Raw genomic sequence first — 17426 nt, 5'->3', positions numbered from 1 at the left:
GCGCCTTTCAAAGCTGACCAATGAAAACGATTGTTCGTCCATTTCTAGGATCGTAGTATGTAAGTGCAAATGGTTTCTAGAGGACCCACTGCAATCGCTGTTGACGAATAAGATGTCAGATACCATACCACCTGGACTACATTTACGAAATAAAAAACACACGCCTCGCCTCAACCCAGGATCGACCACTCGACCTCCTGCATGCTAACCCAAAAATCTATCCACTCCACCAACTGTACAGTACGACTAACTTCTGCTGACAGAGGTAGTTACCCCACATGTGGTTACAGTGTTGCCAGATTGTTACTCTTCAACGTCGTTCTTTCTGCCGGATATACTCGCAAGACGAAATTTTGTAAGAGACATTTTTTTATTGCTGGCATGTGAGGAGTCGCGCTGCGACGCCCGAGTGCGCGAATTACGCTTCACCCTGTATACACGCTCAAAGCAGGGCGGCCGTGCGCGACGTAAGTTCAGCTGAGGCAGCTGTCGTAGTGCAGAGTACAAACACCCTGCGTTCGGTCTTACTTCATATGAGAGACCCTGTATATGGAACAAATATATATCGGAAATGTCGAGGTTTAGAACTAAAACATGCTTGTATAAGAGTTCTGACATATCACGTGCCTTCCTTGCATAACTTTGAACGTACAGTAGATCTAATATCAGTGCGCCTCATATAATGCGTACTGTCTTTTAAGGTAGAGAAGCACTATAGAGCCCCAACGGGCCTTGGCCTACTAAGCGACCACTGCTCAGCCCGAAAGTGTACAGATTACGATGTTACGCCGACGAATCGTCTCGGCTGTTATTCTTTGCTAGCTAGACCAAGGACACTATCACAATGTTAGATAGCTCCTCAGCGGTTCTCAACTAGGCTACGTGGACCTTCAACCAACCCTCATATCCAGGTAAATATCCTGGACATGACCGAGGATCGAACCGATAGCGGCAGGTTCGCTACTCTTAGACCGGGGGGGGTACTTTATCTAAAATATAATACGAACGACATACAGTACCGGTCATAAGTTTAGGACCACATAAAGAAAGCACGAAATGTCATCTAGAACCTACAATTTTGCCTCTAGACCTCTGTAGTTTTCTTTCTGAGCTCTCACATCTAATAGGATATACTGTATGTCGCCTGATTTCATTGAGTTAGTCCAAACACTGTAGAAGGTATGAATATTTAACACTTGGTCGGTCACACACACACACAAAAAATCAAAAACTTTGGTAATATAACGTACTGTATACTCTAACTGGTTGCATGTATCACCACCAAGACTTTTTTTTTAAGTTAGCAATTTTAGTATAAATATCAAAATTCCGAAAATGTGCGGCACCATGTTTTTTTTAAGCACCGCCAAATTGGTCGATTTTTCTTTCCCTTTGTCACGTATGGCTCAAGGTCTCAGGGCACGCTACCGGTGTCAGAATTATCTGCCCTGATAGTTTCATTTGCACCCTGCGGATGGCATCCAAGAACACATTTCTGATACCGACAGCTCACACTGAGACCTGTGACAAGGACAAGGAAAAAGCGTTGGTTTGGAAAAAAAACACCGCACAAACATCGGTGCCGCATTTTTTCGGAATTTTTATATTTATACTAAAATTACCCCCAACTATTGCTAAGTCTACAAAAGAATCTTGGGCCGGGCTGAGTGGCTCAGACGGTTGAGGCGCTGGCCTTCTAACCCCAACTTGGCAGGTTCGATCCTGGCTTAGTCCGGTGGTATTTGAAGGTGTTCAAATACGTAAGCCTCGCGTCGGTAGATTTACTGGCACGTAAAATAACTCCTGCGGGACAAAATTCCGGCACCTCGTCGTCTCCGAAAACCGTAAAAGTAGTTAGTGGACGTTAAGCAAATAATATTATTATTTATTATTAAAGAATCTTGGTGGTGATACTTGAAACCAATTAGAGTATATAGTACATAGTATTTCCAGAAATGTTGACTTTCTGATGTGACCTTCCAACAGTTAAAAATGTATAACTTATACAATACTTGGCGCACATCAATGAAATCAGGCGACGTAGCCTATATCATACTAGATGCGAGAGCCTAGGAAAAAAGTACAGAGGTCTACTAGCACAATTTTAGGTTCTAGATGACACTTTATGATTTTGTGATGTGGTCCTAAACAATTTTTTTCCTATTTGCTTTACGTCGCACCGACACAAATAGGTCTTATGGTGACGGTGGGATAGGAAAGGCCTAGGAATGGGAAGGAAGCGGCCGTGGCCTTAATTAAGGTGCAGCCCCAGCATTTGCCAGGTGCGAAAATGGGAAACCACGGAAAACCATCTTCAGGGCTGCCGACAGTGGTGTTCGAACCCACTATCACCCGGATGCAAGCTCATAGCCGCGAGCCTCTAACCGCATGGCCAACTCGCTCGGTTTTTAATATTTATTACCGTACGGTAACCTACTGTATATGTAAAATCCGGAATGTCCTATTCACGACGATTTTCGATTATTATTATTATTATTATTATTATTATTATTATTATTATTATTATTAGGTCTATTATTATTGAATTCCTAATATGCTTCCATATCTGCAAAATATTTTATGGCAGTAAATACACTTTTTTTTTTCTTTTTGACAAGATTTTACAATTCCTCTTCTAAAGCACTGAAGTGAAAGAAAAACTGATGGTGTAAAAGAGGCAATAGATACAATAAATAAATTCAACGTGACAAGTCATTCGGATCGGACCACTGTCTTGTTACGGAACAAGCAGACGACGAAGTGCACTAAAACCGTCTGTTCTGTGAAAGCACGCAAATGGTGCGCATTCCATATCCCGAGCTGGCCACGTAAGGCACAGCCGAATGTGACAATGACAACAAGTGGGACATGTCAAACTACTCTACTTTCTACAAGCCTATCGCAGACACACATACCCAGAGCTGCGTAATGAAATATCTAGGTCCTCAAGCATTTTATTACGGAGTTTACAACGAACAAAGGCGCTTCTCTTCTCGATTCAGTCAGAAACGTGAGGACGAAACGTTCTAAAGAGTTAACAGAACGTGATATGGTTTAGAAAGGACACCAACAGTAAGCCCGCAAGGGTTTGTATTGCGGATAAGATGTAATCTTTGAACAGCCAAAGAAAACCACAATTTTTGGTCAGGAATGGATTAAGTGGATTGTTTAAATTTTATTATTTGCTAGCAGTTTACTGGTGCACTGTCTGAGACAAGGCTTCTGGTGACCATGGCACAGGAAAGGGCTAAATAGAATAGAATAGAATAGAATAGAATAGAATAGAATAGAATAGAATAGAATAGAATACTCCCCTTCCCCAGTTCAGTATCGCCCGAAACTGAGGCGAAAATATTCAGTTTATTGGCAATTAGGTATATATCTACTGTTGCCAGGAAACTCCCTCTGTGGATTACTGGTAGAGTGTCGGCCTCTGGATACCAAAATAGTGGGTTCAAACCCAGCAGAGGTAGTCGGATTTTTGAAGGGCGGGAAAAAAGTCCATTCGATACTCCATGTCGTACGATGTCGGCATCCAAGAAATCTCAGGTAACACATTTGGTGTTTACCAGCCAAAATTCATTAAAACTCTGCCATCTAGTAGGCCTACAGTAAAACGGAACGTCGAAACTGATGAGCAGGCAGCTACATGGCGTCAAAATAAAATACTGCACACGGTAGCTGTGGCATTATGATTCTATGTCCAACCCTTGTCCCGTTTCTCTTCGGGGTCTGGTATGAAGTGAGATGAATCTTCGTAGCGAGATTTCACGACCGGATGCCCTTCCTGACGTCAACCTGATCAGTGTAGTTAATGAGATGAAATGAAGTACGTGATATATGATAGTAGGGAGGGAGATGGTGAAACCCGGTGCCGGCACATAGCCTGCCCGTGTTGAATAGCACCAAAGGGCGTGCTCAAGGCTTTACGTCCCCATCCGACGGACGAATCACTATCAAAAGCGGCATATGCTCTCACTCCACGTGAGCACTGCGGAGAGGTTTGGAATTATTCCAGGCTTTCGGCTGGCAATCTAGTGATTTGAAATTTCATACCACCACCTCTCCTACCCTGCTGACCAACATTTTGATTGTGAAAATTTTTTCGAACCAACGGGACTCAAACCGGCTAACCACGGTGTCAGACCATGCCTTATGACCATGCCACAATTATTATTTATTTTATTTTATTATTAATGCCGGGAAAGGGCTAAAACTAGGAAGGAAGTGATCGTGCCCTTATCAATGAACAGACGCAGAATTTGCCTGGTGTGATTGCGCAAAACTGCAATCCAGGCCAAAAACCGCCACTACTCAGCAGCTTCAATAGTTACAAACCATAAATGAGACTCGGACTTCAGTGCAAACTACATTTGACTCTGGTCTGTCTCAAGAGGCAGATGCACAAAATACCGCCAGGAAACAGGATTTGGAATTTTCAAAGCTTGATGAGAGGTTTTCATTCGGCATATAAATATTCACAAGAGGCTGATGAGTGTGAGAGGCCCATACATTGCAGCTACTATATTCGTAATAGTAAAAGATACGCTCTGACAATCCTTAGGGGGAGGTTCGTTTGCTGCCTGTCTGTGTGGCTGAGGAGAAGGGAGTAGAGGGTATGGTTGCCATGAAAACGACGGCGGATCCTCGAAGTAATAGAGATAAGCCTGTTGGCCGGCTCGTGTTGCTAGGAGTTGCCAAACTTCTCACTTCTGAATTACAGAACACAGCGGTCTGAACGAACAAGTGAGCCGCAAGTAAAGGGAAGGAGAAAGAATTGCAGGAATGTGGCAACACCGTACAATGGCACGTACGAAGCTCCTCTCTCCAGCGCTATCAGTCAAAACGCTTCTTGTAATATTACGGATTTAGAGAGCTCCGTACTGAAATCTTCCATTGCCTTGAATACTAGTCGCTTAGCAAGGAGACCGCTGAAGACTCGAAACCCCTCTTCTCAAGCTCATCTGAAAAGTACTTCGTGAAGATTCTTTTAGAAGTTGGTGCACATTACAATAATTCATGAGTAAGGGAGTAATATTTTCCTACTGGTAGAAAGGAAACGCTTTGATCAGTAATAAGAGATGTATGTCATGGGGATACTGGACAGTTTCAATTAAACTGTAATGAATGCCAGTTCGATCTCTCCCTGAAAGGAGCCTAAATACATTCCGATGCGGAAGATGCGACACGTTCGAAACCTTACCTCATATATTAGAGGTCTACCGTACGGGCGAACTGATGAGAATCAATCGCACGATACAGTTCACACATTCAGTGCTAGAAGCCTCCGTAACACCACCACCGCTTGCGGGTCTATGAAAAAGTAGGACGTCTTTCCATAAATGGATCCAGAAGACGAACTGATATTGTTGTCACTGACCAGAAAAAAGGTACGGGTATGGTGACTGATCCCAGTATAAGACTGAAGGAAAATGAACAGCAGCCTCGATATCTGCGTGAGGAGAAAAAGGAGATATATGAACCATTCACTGGGGCTATCGGAAAGAAGTATGGGGTTACAAAATGGGAAGTCAATACTCCCTGACCTGAAATACCATGTATTGGAATTTCCTTTTGCAATAAAATCATAAAGAGAAAGTCCATCTGATGGTTGGCAATTTCAATTCTAAGCCAAAACTTAAATCCCGCTTTACCGAGCTCGATAGCTGCAATCGCTTAAGTGCGGCCAGTATCCAGTATTCGGGAGATAGTAGGTTCGAACCCCACTGTCGGCAGCCCTGAAAATGGTTTTCCGTGGTTTTCCATTTTCACACCAGGCAAATGCTGGGACTGTACCTTAATTAAGGCCACGGCCGCTTCCTTCCTACTCATAGCCCTTTCCTGTCCCATCGTCGCCATAAGACCTATCTGTGTCGGTGCGACGTTAAGCAACTAGCAAAAAAAAAAAAAAAAAAAAAAAACCAATCCCGCTTACATTTAAACAACAGATAAAAAGAAATATTGTTCATATGAACTGCTTAGGAGGCCGATCATATTGATTCCCTAACAGGAGCGGTTATCAAGCGGATTATCTCTCTCGACCAGAGGTTATTCTTACAATCCGTATCTTCCACAAGCCAGTGATCAGAGTTCGAGACACCCTGCTTCAGACCGCTCCAGTTCGATACGAGACACAAAAGAGTCAAGAATCCCTTATCTTGGCAGAAAAGTGAGGGCTGATCCACGCTCGTTGTTCTATCACCCACTTCTAGACCACCACCAAGGCGCTAGCTCGTACCTTTCAGGAATGTTAATCGATAAGGTCCGATAGCTAACAGGTCGGCATTATTCGCAGCCATTTTCAGCAACGTGCAAATTACTATGAATAGGAATAGAAAGACATACTGACATTTCGTCTGTTTTTATAGTAGACATTATCGGACCGAGTGGCTGAGATGAAAGATAGCTGACTTTGTGCTTAGTCTCAGGCTCAGTCTAGTGATATTTTAAGGTTCTCAAATGCATCGTCGTCGTGTCAGAAGACACAGCCACGTTAAAGAACTCTCGCGGCGCAAAATTCCGGCATATCTGTGTCTCCGAAAAAAATAGACGTAAAACCAACAATGTTATTGTCCAGCTCCTTCGCTGAATCGTCAGCGTAGTGGAAATCGGTTCAGAGAACCCCGAGCTCGATTCCAGCGTGACTACCCTTGAGCGCTTAGCGACTTCAAATAAGCAATAACTGCATACATAAGAAATATATCAAAAGCAGATCTTCGGAACGTGTTTTCCAAAAAAATGTAACGGGTTAAGGCTTCTATTGCTGCTGGCGGACATCATTTCAAACATTTGTTCTAAGTACACAATAGGCCTAAGTTTCTGAAAATTCTGTATTTGCGGTGATATTCTTTTCAGAATTCTACCATTTTTTGGGCTGTGGACTACCAGAAAAAAAGCATAATTCCTTCGAAGGTTGACAACCGTTTTTGTACTATAACGTCAATTCGCCCAGGTTTCAGTATGGTACACCTATCTCGAGAGATAGGTGTTTGTGTTAAGGCGATACCGGTGTCTCTTCGAGACTCCTCTGTCGGCCTTTAATGTTAGTTATGCAGTTGTGTGTTGTACTAATACAAATAATTTGTTGGTTGTGTGTTAGATTCTTGTATATTGGTTGATATCGTGTTGTAGTAGGTTTAGGTACGTGTGAGTGTTGTGGTCACCCATCCAGTGGGTGACCACTCCCGATGTTGCTTAACTGTCTGTATATGTATGTATGTATGTATGTATGTATGTATGTATGTATGTATGTATGTATGTATGTATGTATGTATGTATGTATGTATGTATGTATGTATGTATGTATGTATGTGTGTGTGTGCTGGCGTACTTCAGCAACTACGAACCATAAAGGAAGAGATCTTATACGGTTTCTCAGAGAGTAAACACAGGTGTCAGGATGACAGATTATAACTATTCATTTTGGTTGAACCGGAGACAGGAAGATGGCGCTGGGGGCTTGTCCGCTCTAATTGAAACTCAGATGAAGGCGTGAAGATGGGAGAACTTAGAAAGTTAGTTGGCCACGATGGATATCAGCTGAGGGACAAAGGCACGTCATGATTCTTCCAAGAATAGCCTAACTTCCCACCATGCATGTTAGTTAAAAGTCTTCAAACAGAAATAATTCATGACATGTTTTAAGCTATTTATGAACACATCTAAGACCAAAATTGTAACATCGCCAAATAGGCAAAGAGAATGCTGGGTTTTTTTTGAATCTGCTTAATGTCGCACCGACACATATAGGTCTTATGGCGACGATGGGATAGGAAAGGGCTAGGAGTGGGAAGGAAGTGACCGTGGCCCAACAGCCCCAGCATTGTCTTGGTGTGAAAATAGGAACCCAAAGAAAACCATCTTCAGGGCTGTCGACATTGGGGTTCAAGCTCACTATCTCCCCAATGCAAGCAGCGCAGCCACTTGTTCGATAGAGTACTGTCTTCTTTGAGAACTAACATACTGCTTAATTGAAGGCTAACTATTCTTATGAATAAATGTGCTAAACTGGTTTAAAAGAAAACCCAGATTAGTATTTCTGTAAATTTATTTTATATCAGAAAGGGACTCACAAATTCTACATCTTGAAAAGCATACTGGCTTCGGAATTTTAAGGCAAGTCACGGCATCCGTGAGTTAGACTTAAGCAGCAGAAAACTTCACTGAAAAATTCAAAAATGAAATAAAATCTTACGACCTCGAAATTGTATATAATGCAGATGAGTCAGGCTTTGCTAATCTATCCAGTTATCGAATATTTTATTATTCTGGTCGGCTCTGGTCCCAATTGATCTGGATAATTAGACTTCTACTACACTTACAAAGTGCACTAGGAAAGTTTTGCAATGTGAGTGAACGCTTTAGACTTTTTCAAAATAATTTCCACTACACTCAATACTTCTCCATACGTCGAAACCAGTCACTGAACCAACTCTGCCACTTTTCTTCAGTTACATTTTCACACTCTTGATCTCATGCTGCCAGAAGCTCCTCGTCAGATGCAAAACGCCGCCCTTTCAGCTTCATCTCACTTCTGGGAAGAGTGCGACGTCGCATAGGGCAAGATCAGGACTGTATGGAGGGTGATCAAGCACAGTCAACCCTGATCTGGCACGAAAATCCATTGTTACATTAGCACGATGTGTTGGAGCATTGTCGTGATGCAAGAGCCAAGTGTTGAGCCGTGACCTTGGACGGAGCTGCTTGAGAGCCTTGATGATCTGAGGCAGACAATTCTCACTGTACCACTTCGCAGTAACTGTCCTTTGTGTTTCTAGCACAACCCGAGTCAGGATGTCCCGTTTAGTGAAGAATACTGCAATCATCCTTTACTTCACTGACCCTGACTTTCGCACAGTCACAGGAGTACCCTCATCTTCAAACAGCCACACCTTGTTCTGGGATTTTGTTGGGACATCGTAAAAATAAAGCCAAGTTTCGCCACATGTAACGATGCTATTGACGTTACGCGAAGTCCTATTTTCAAACTGTTTTAGCATTTCTAGGCACTATTTCACTTGACGTGCCTTTTGTTCCTCTGAAAGTGAATGGGGCACCCAAAAGGAACAAACCTTTCTAGCATGGAGATGGTCGTGTAGAATTGAATGAATAGCTGCTGCAGGGATGTGGAGGGTCTCTTCTACCTGCCGATATGTCAACCGCCTCTCTTGCTGCAACATTTTCCTCACAGCTTCAATGTTTTCCTCAGTCACTGATTCAGACGGTCGCCCAGAACGAGAGTCGTCTTCAACCCTAAAATTTCCCCTCTAGAACTCTTTGTACCAGCGGAAAATTGTTGTCCGATGTGGACAGTCTTTCCCCAGCACAGGAATCATTTCCTCCAGGCACTGATCAACAGTTAATCCACGAGCAAAATTGTAGCGGATAGTTGCGCGATATTCACCTTTACACCACACTGACATCGTAACTTGCTTATAATCCCACTGCTTGGTAACAACTGGTGTGAAGGTCGCGCCTTGCTGTTGTCTAGACCGGTTTTCACTCTTCTTTTAATCCCTCACCATAACAGGGGTGTCCAACCAACCGTTTTTGCGTACTGCAAAACTTTCCTAGTGCCCTTTGTAATATGGCTGTTTAAAAAAAAAAACATTAAAAAGCTCATACAAATTTGGAAGGAAAGATTTACCTAATCCTTCCTTATATGATGAACACGATTCCATCTGTCACTGAGACTGTCATAAATCAGCCTAGCGAACTCGAAAACCGGGGGTTCAATAGTCATCTCAACCATTTTGGACATTTGTTCACCCCTTCGCACAAAGGGGGCTGGCTGAACTTGGTCTTATAAAAAAATCCGGAGTGTCACTATTTATCTCAGCGTCCCGTAAACTATGGATTCCACACTATTTTCGATTATTGTTATATCTGCCCCGCCCCCCCCCCCCGCCCTTCGAGACTGAAGTGTTGCTTCATCCTTCATGATATACCCCCCTCAGTTACTTTTATTCTATACTATAACGAACCTGAATTCTTTCCAGACTCAAAAGTGTACGAAAAATGACACTTCACGGTATATTACTTACTTTCTGGACACTTTTATTAGAAATCTTCTCTGTCCGGTTGCACTCCGCCTCACAGTAATGTAAACACGGATAGTCCGATAAATTATGAATCAGCGAAAACCAAACTTAAATTTGTTGAATTTATTGTTTTTCCGTCTTAAATGCAGCACCGTACCTACGCACACCAAATATGGCTTCTCTACATTCTCTGCTCAAATAATTTACTCCTCACCATGACTAATGTGTAGGTTAAGCCGACAGATAAATATCGCATACATCATAAAGTTCGTAAGTTATTATCTTCATTAATCTAGGACCGGATTACCATGTTTACGACTCTGATAACTTGGTGGACTGTTCACTCCTTCAAATAATATTAATTTTGATGTTTTATTACCACACAGCTCAATGTACACACTTCTTTTATCTTTCATAGCACCACACACACATACAGCAAAACAAAATGCTGTCACTGCATGAGTGAAACATGGATGATTTGCGTGGCGACGTGTCAGAATGATGAATAATAAAATATTGTACACAAGAGCAACTAAAGTGATAAGTTTACCTTACTCTTATGCAACAACTACAGAAAATGGTGTTTTACGTTACGAGTGAGATGTTTACGTCCTCGGCTGCGGCTTGGATGGAATTTCAAAACGAATTAACGTCGGCTGTTGCATACATTATTTTACTTCATATTATGGTGAACATACTTATTTTAAATTAGCTAATTATAAAAATTGAAATGAAATGTCGTATGGCTTTAAGTGTCGGGATATCCCAGGACGGGTTCGGCTCGCCAGGTGCAGGTCTTTCTATTTGACACCCGTAGGCGACCTGCGCGTCGTGATGAGGATGAAATGATGATGAAGACAACACATACACCCAGCCCCCGTGCCACTGGAATTAACCAATTAAGGTTAAAATCCCCGACCCGGCCAGGAATCGAACCCGGGACCTTCTGAACAGAAGGCCAGTACGCTGACCGTTCAGCCAACGAGTCGGACGTTATAAAAACTGATATATCTCCATGCAAATCCTCCATCTTTGACACATGTAGTAATTTATTTTTGTTTTGTTTGGTGTATATTGCCACGAAAGATGTAAAAGATGTAGGCCTATTTGAAGTTATGTGGTAATCATCATCATCATCTGTTTACCCTCCAGGGTTGGTTTTTCCCTCGGACTCAGCGAGGGATGCCACCTCTACCACCTAAAGGGCAGTGTCCTGGAGCTTCAGACTCTTGGTCGGGGGATACAACTGGGGAGTATGACCAGTACCTCGCCCAGGCGGCCTCACCTGCTATGGTGAACAGGGGCCTTGTGGAGGGATGGGAAGATTGGATGGGATAGGCAAGGAAGAGGGAAGGAAGCGGCCGTGGCCTTAAGGTAGGTACCATCCCGGCATTCGCCTGGAGGTGAAGTGGGAAACCACGGAAAACCACTTCGAGGATGGCTGAGGTGGGAATCGAATCCACCTCTACTCAGTTGACCTCACGAGGCTGAGTGGACCCCGTTCCAGCCCTCATACCACTTTTTCAAATTTCGTGGCAGAGCCGGGAATCGAACCCGAAATCCGGGGGTGGCAGCTAATCACGCCAACCACTACACCACAGAGGCGGACTATGTGGTAATCAAGCATCAAAATTAATGTTATTTGAAGCACTGAACGCACCACTAAGCTACTAGCGTCGTAATGGTCCTTCGGTCCTGGATTAATGAAGGCGACACGAACTTCATGATATATTATGCGATATTTATCTGTCGGAAACAGATTAACCTAAACATTAGTCAATTGTTGATGACGACAGATAATTTGAGCTGGGAATGCAGTGACGCCAATTTTGGTGTAGATGGGTACGGTGCCACAATAAGCCGGATAAACTATTAAACAGAGTTAAGTTTGGTGTTCGCTGACTCACAATCCCCCTGATTACCCGTGTTTGCATCACTGTGAAGCGGAGTTCAACCATCCAGATACTATTTATAGCAAAACAGTGCGAACAGGGTACAGTGAGGTAATGTATTATTTTCCGTACTCTTTTGAGCATTGAAAGAAGGCAATTACATCATAGTTTGAAATAAAAACGATTAGTCTACGGTTTTTGGATAAGCCGAGGTACCAGAATTTCGTCCCGAGATAGTTCCTTTACGTGCCAGTAAATCTAGCGACATGAGGCTGGCACATTTGAGCACCTTCAAAATACCATGGGAGGGAGACAGAATCGAATCCTCCAAGGTGGGGTTAAAAGGACAGTACGCAACTGTCCGAGCCACTCAGCCCGACTACTAGCCTTTTATTATGGCAGAACGATTATAAGATTGGATTTATTTATTTTCTAACAAGAATAAAACAGTAGTTACAGGTACCAGATAAAGAACTACCTAAGATGATGCCATTTAGACAGCCTGCCGATCAATTTCGTCATTTCCATTTTCTCCCATCCAGCGTCGAAACTAACTCTACTGTACAGTTCCTGACTGGCATGGGGGAAGAGGGGCCAGAGATACAGGGTCACCCCTTTTGTTCAAAATTCGGGAAAATGATCTGCGTCATCCCTGTCCAGTCCGGTGGTATTTTAGGGTGTCGTAATACCCTAGTTAAAGATCGGTAGATTATCGGCATGTAAAAGAACTCCATCGGGATAAAATTCCAGTACCTCGGTGTCTCCGAAAACTGTAGTAGTAGTTGCTTGTGCTTTCAGTCCATAGACTGGTTTGAAGCAGCTTTCCAAGCGACCCTATCCTATACTAACCTTCTCATTTCTACGTAACTACTACAATCTACACCTGTTTGTCATATTTATGCCTTGGTCTACCTTTACCGTGTTTAACGCCTACACTTTCCTCAGAAACCAACTAACAAGGACTGAATGCCTAGATGTGTCGTATCATTCTCTCTTCTTCTGGTCAAATTTCGCGAAATCGTTCTCTCAAGAATTCGATTCAGTATCTCTTCATTCGTGATTTGATCAACCAATCTCCCTTCAGCATTCTTCTGTAAAGTAGTTAGTGGGACGTAAAACTATTAGTATTATTACAGTACTTAAGAAATAATATTAATCTACTACTTTTTTTGTTATTTGCTTTTTACCGTCGCACTAACGCAACGAAGGTTTCCGGAGACGGAAGGATGGGGAAGGGCTGGGGTGGGAAGTAGCGGCCGTGTTCATAATTAAGGTACAACCCCAGCAATTGCCTGGTGCGAAAATGGGATACCACGGAAAACCATCTTCAGGGCTGCCGATGGTGCGATTCGAACCCACTATCTCCCGAATGAAACTTCACAGATGCGTGACCCTAACCGCACAGCCAACTCGTTCCCTTAAGATGTAATTTCTGGATCTGATATTTCTCATACGATGTGACTTCATTCGACTACACGCCGAGCTAGTTGACCATATGGTAGAGGTTATGTTAATACAAAGTTGCATTCAGGTTTGATAAGTTTGAACCCCACTGATAGCAATTCTGAGAGTGGTTTTCCGTTCTTTACCATTTTCACACCAGCCGACTGTATGTCTAAAAGGCCCTACACACTCTCCAACGTGTACCAACAGCCCGACCAACCTGACAAGTTGTGCAGTCTGTAGGCTTGTATATGACCACGTCGACGGTCGGGCAGGTCGGACATCCAACCTCTGATTGCCTATTAAAAGTGTCACCATACTTCTACCGCCTTTCCCACACCTGTGGGGTCGCGGATGCGAACTATGTCGCACAAGTGGATTTGGCCCTGTTTTATGACCGGATGCCCTTTCTGACGCCAACGCTCTGTGGAGGGATGTAATCATTACTGCGTATTTCTATTGCGGTTGGTAGTATGGTGTGTTCCCTGAATATGAAGAGGAGAGTGTTGGGACAAACACAAACAGCCAGTACCCAAGTCAGAAGAATTAATCAGACGTGATTAAAATACCCAACCCGCTCCGAAATCGAACCCAGTGCCATCTGAACAGAAGGAATCAAGACTGGCAATTCAGCTACGAGTCGGACAAGTTTCACCATACTAAGTACATTAATTCAGAAATGTATTTATTTATTTATTCGTAAAAAGTATACAAATTATTTAAATATAATCCTTTCAACAAAACAGAGATTTTTCCTTTGCGATAACCACTCCTTTTATCACATTTTCCCTTTTTTCCTTGATTGATTGCTATGGATTAAATGAACCGCTGTAATACTGATATAAGTGTTAGAGGCATGCAGTTTGTTCTGTTACGAGATCACGATTATACCGATAAATCTGGCGCTTTAGTCGAATAGTGTGTAGCCTAGCTCACCCACTGGTTGTACCGACTGTCGGTCCGACAAGTCGGAGAGAGTATAGAGCCTTAAAATTAAGGCCACGGCCGCTACCTTTTTAATCCAATCCCTTTCCCGTCCCATCGCTGTCAACTTATCTGGTTAGTGAAACGATCAACAGCTAGTAATAAAAAGGTACTTACACCTCAGAGCTCTGCGAGACACGCAGCAGAGTGCACCTCACAAGCTGGACACATGCCCATTATAATCACAAAGGCCAAGACTTGAGCAATTCCACACTATCTCAAGTTTACGACACCAGTTTCGGTAGATCACGAGGAAATGGTGGGCACGTCACCTGTCAGCCAGTTACTGACAACTGGTAGCACGTCACCTGACAGCCAGTTACTGACAACTGGCCGAGCACTGTCAGGACTTAATTAGTCTTCCAGGAAGAAGTACTACAATCACTGCTGTAGTTCAGACGGTCGTAAGATCAGACACAGAATGACGACACCTCATCACTTGTTACGATACACACACTATGTCGAGTATCTCGCGACTACTGCAACAGAGATCTGAGGTGGCAACTGAGCAGATAAGGATGGTACGTTCTTTAATCTTGACATTACGCATTTAGATCCCGAGATAAAATGCTTACTTATACTGTATTAGCAAGTCCCGCTGTAGGTGGGAGCAATAGAATACATCACGTTCCTTTCTGCAACACCAGACAATGTCACTGAAATACACCGGAACTCTTGGTTTATGGAGTATAAAAAGGTTTCGGATATTTTGGCCGTTTTGGCTATCTGTTGGAATTCAAGCACGACTTGGGCGTTTCTGAGCACATTAAGACTTATAGGACATATTTTACCATTTTTATTGTTTTGATCATATGTCGGTCATTTTAGTTATTTAAGGTCATAGTTTGGTTATATTTTGCACGAAAAAATGTACTGTACTTTTAATGTGACGTCCTATCTTGCTTGTGTAAATGTGTTTATGGCACTAGATCTTAACCGTTATTTTTTGAAATTTATTGCCTTTAGGGTAATTTTAACTCTAATTAGACAACATTTGAACAATTAAAAGAAATTTAGAGTTCAAGACCTTCTATTTTCAGGATGATAAAACTTTTCTTCACTTCATTAGTTAAAAAAAACCCAGCGAGTTGGTCATGCGGTTAGGATCGTGTAGCTGTGAGCTTACATTTGAGTGATGATGGGTTTCAATCCCACTGTCGGTAAATCTGAGAGGGTTTATTGTGTTTTCCCATTTTCACACTAGGCAAATGCTGGAGATGTGCCTTAACTAAAGCCACCGAGCTCGATAGCTGCAGTCGCTTAAGTGCGGCCAGTATCCAGTAATCGGGAGATAGTGGGTTCGAGCTCCACTGTCGGCAGCCCTGAAAATGGTTTTCCGTGGTTTCCCATTTTCACACCAGGCAAATGCCGGGGCTGTACCTTAATTAAGGCCACGGCCGCTTCCTTCCACTTCCTAGGCCTTTCCTATCCCATCATCGCCATAAGACCTATCTGTGTTGGTGCAACGTAAAGCAAATAAATAAATAAATAAATAAATAAATAAATAAATAAAGCCATGGTCGCTTCCTTTCCAATCCTAGCCCTTTCCCATCCTTGCGGCGGCGAAAACCTTTAATGTGTTAGTGAGACGTTAAACTACTAGTTAAAAAAATATATAAACCAGTTCGCATTCTTCCGAAGACTCAAACACGCTCTAATTTACAGTTTATAACAGTTAAATGACGTGTGCATACCGTACTCGATGTCAGGAATATTTCCGAAACCGTTCGCATCTTTTGATAGGAACAGATATACGACATCCATAGCCACGTTCTGCATCTTCTTGGCGATTATTGATACGAAACAGAGAGAGCACAACCTACACAGGCATGTGGTACAGGTTTGAACTGTCTACTGAGATGTATGAAGCCGGGAAGAAATATGTTACTGGCCTACACATATGTGTGGGGAAGGTCTGAAAAGGATTATGGTTCAAGGGGGCCGTGATTAACACAGTGGCTTAGGTTCAGGTTTTCCATCCATATGGACCGAGTCCTAATCCCGGTAGATCGTATGATGAAATTTTCACTTCAAATACCGCGTAGAAGTAGCGTCGGGTAAGGGCATCCAGTCTTACCTTCCTTTCACCTCTACGTAACAAAAACCCAAAATAAGCTACAATGGAACCAGAGACCCTGTAATACCAAAGACAAGCTAAACTGATTTTGTTTCATTACAATTCTGCAGCCGGCCCCACGGTGTAGGGGTAGTGTGCCTGCCTCTTACCCGGAGGCCCCGGGTTCGATTCCCGACCAGGTCAGGGATATTTACGTGGGTCTGAAGGCTGGTTCGAGGTCCACTCAACCTGCGTGATTACAATCGAGGATCTATCTGACGGTGAGATGGCGGGCCCGGTGTAGAAAACCCAGAATAACGGCCGAGCGGATTCGTCGTGTTGACCACACGACACCTCACAATCTGCAGGCATTCGGGCTGAGCAGCGGTCGCTTGGTAGGCCAAGGCCCTTCGGGGCTGTTGCGCCAAGGGATTTCGTTTTATCTTGATTCTTCATATGACAACGCAGATATTTTCGATTTAAGATTTTAAGGTGTTTCTTTGGAGTTCCTGTAACTTATATGACTGTTAGCTAACTCTGAGCTATTAATTTTGTACATATTGCAGTTTATAAAATGTTTATTCCTCTTCAGACCCAAGACCATCCTGAATGAAATACAAATCTATCATCTTCCTTTCCTACCACATAATGTTACTAAAGAAACAAATTTGGCATAACCGTATTTTTTATGAAAACCATTATGGAAGGGGATGGTCTTGCTCCAATGATCAGTAACTGCATTTTAGAAAGGGTAATAAAATAATAGAACCTTAGACTTCACGGAAAAGGAGTCCAAGAAATTAGGTAAAGATATGAAAAGTAAAAGTTAAACATCAAAGTAAATTTTCTAGCTTTTGAGACGACTTTGCGATATTTTTCGAACACACTGAAGCAGCAAATGAACAAATAAACTTTTTGAAAGAGACAGCGGAAAAGGCAGCGCTATATAAATTTCTTCTGAGAAGACAGAATTCGTAACGGACATCAACAACGCTCCAAGATTCGTAAACA

General features: G+C 42.8%; 1 protein-coding gene across 4 annotated transcripts in view; it reads right to left on the bottom strand.

Moving 5' to 3' along the window:
• Nucleotides 1–17426, bottom strand: part of LOC136876412 (5'-AMP-activated protein kinase subunit gamma-1) — a 1375241-nt gene that overhangs the window by 362274 nt on the left and 995541 nt on the right. The gene's annotated exons all lie outside the window — the stretch shown is intronic.

The sequence above is a fragment of the Anabrus simplex genome, chromosome 6, assembly GCF_040414725.1.
Source record: "Anabrus simplex isolate iqAnaSimp1 chromosome 6, ASM4041472v1, whole genome shotgun sequence".
NCBI lineage: Eukaryota > Metazoa > Arthropoda > Insecta > Orthoptera > Tettigoniidae > Anabrus > Anabrus simplex.
This window is presented reverse-complemented; position numbering and strand designations above follow the sequence as displayed.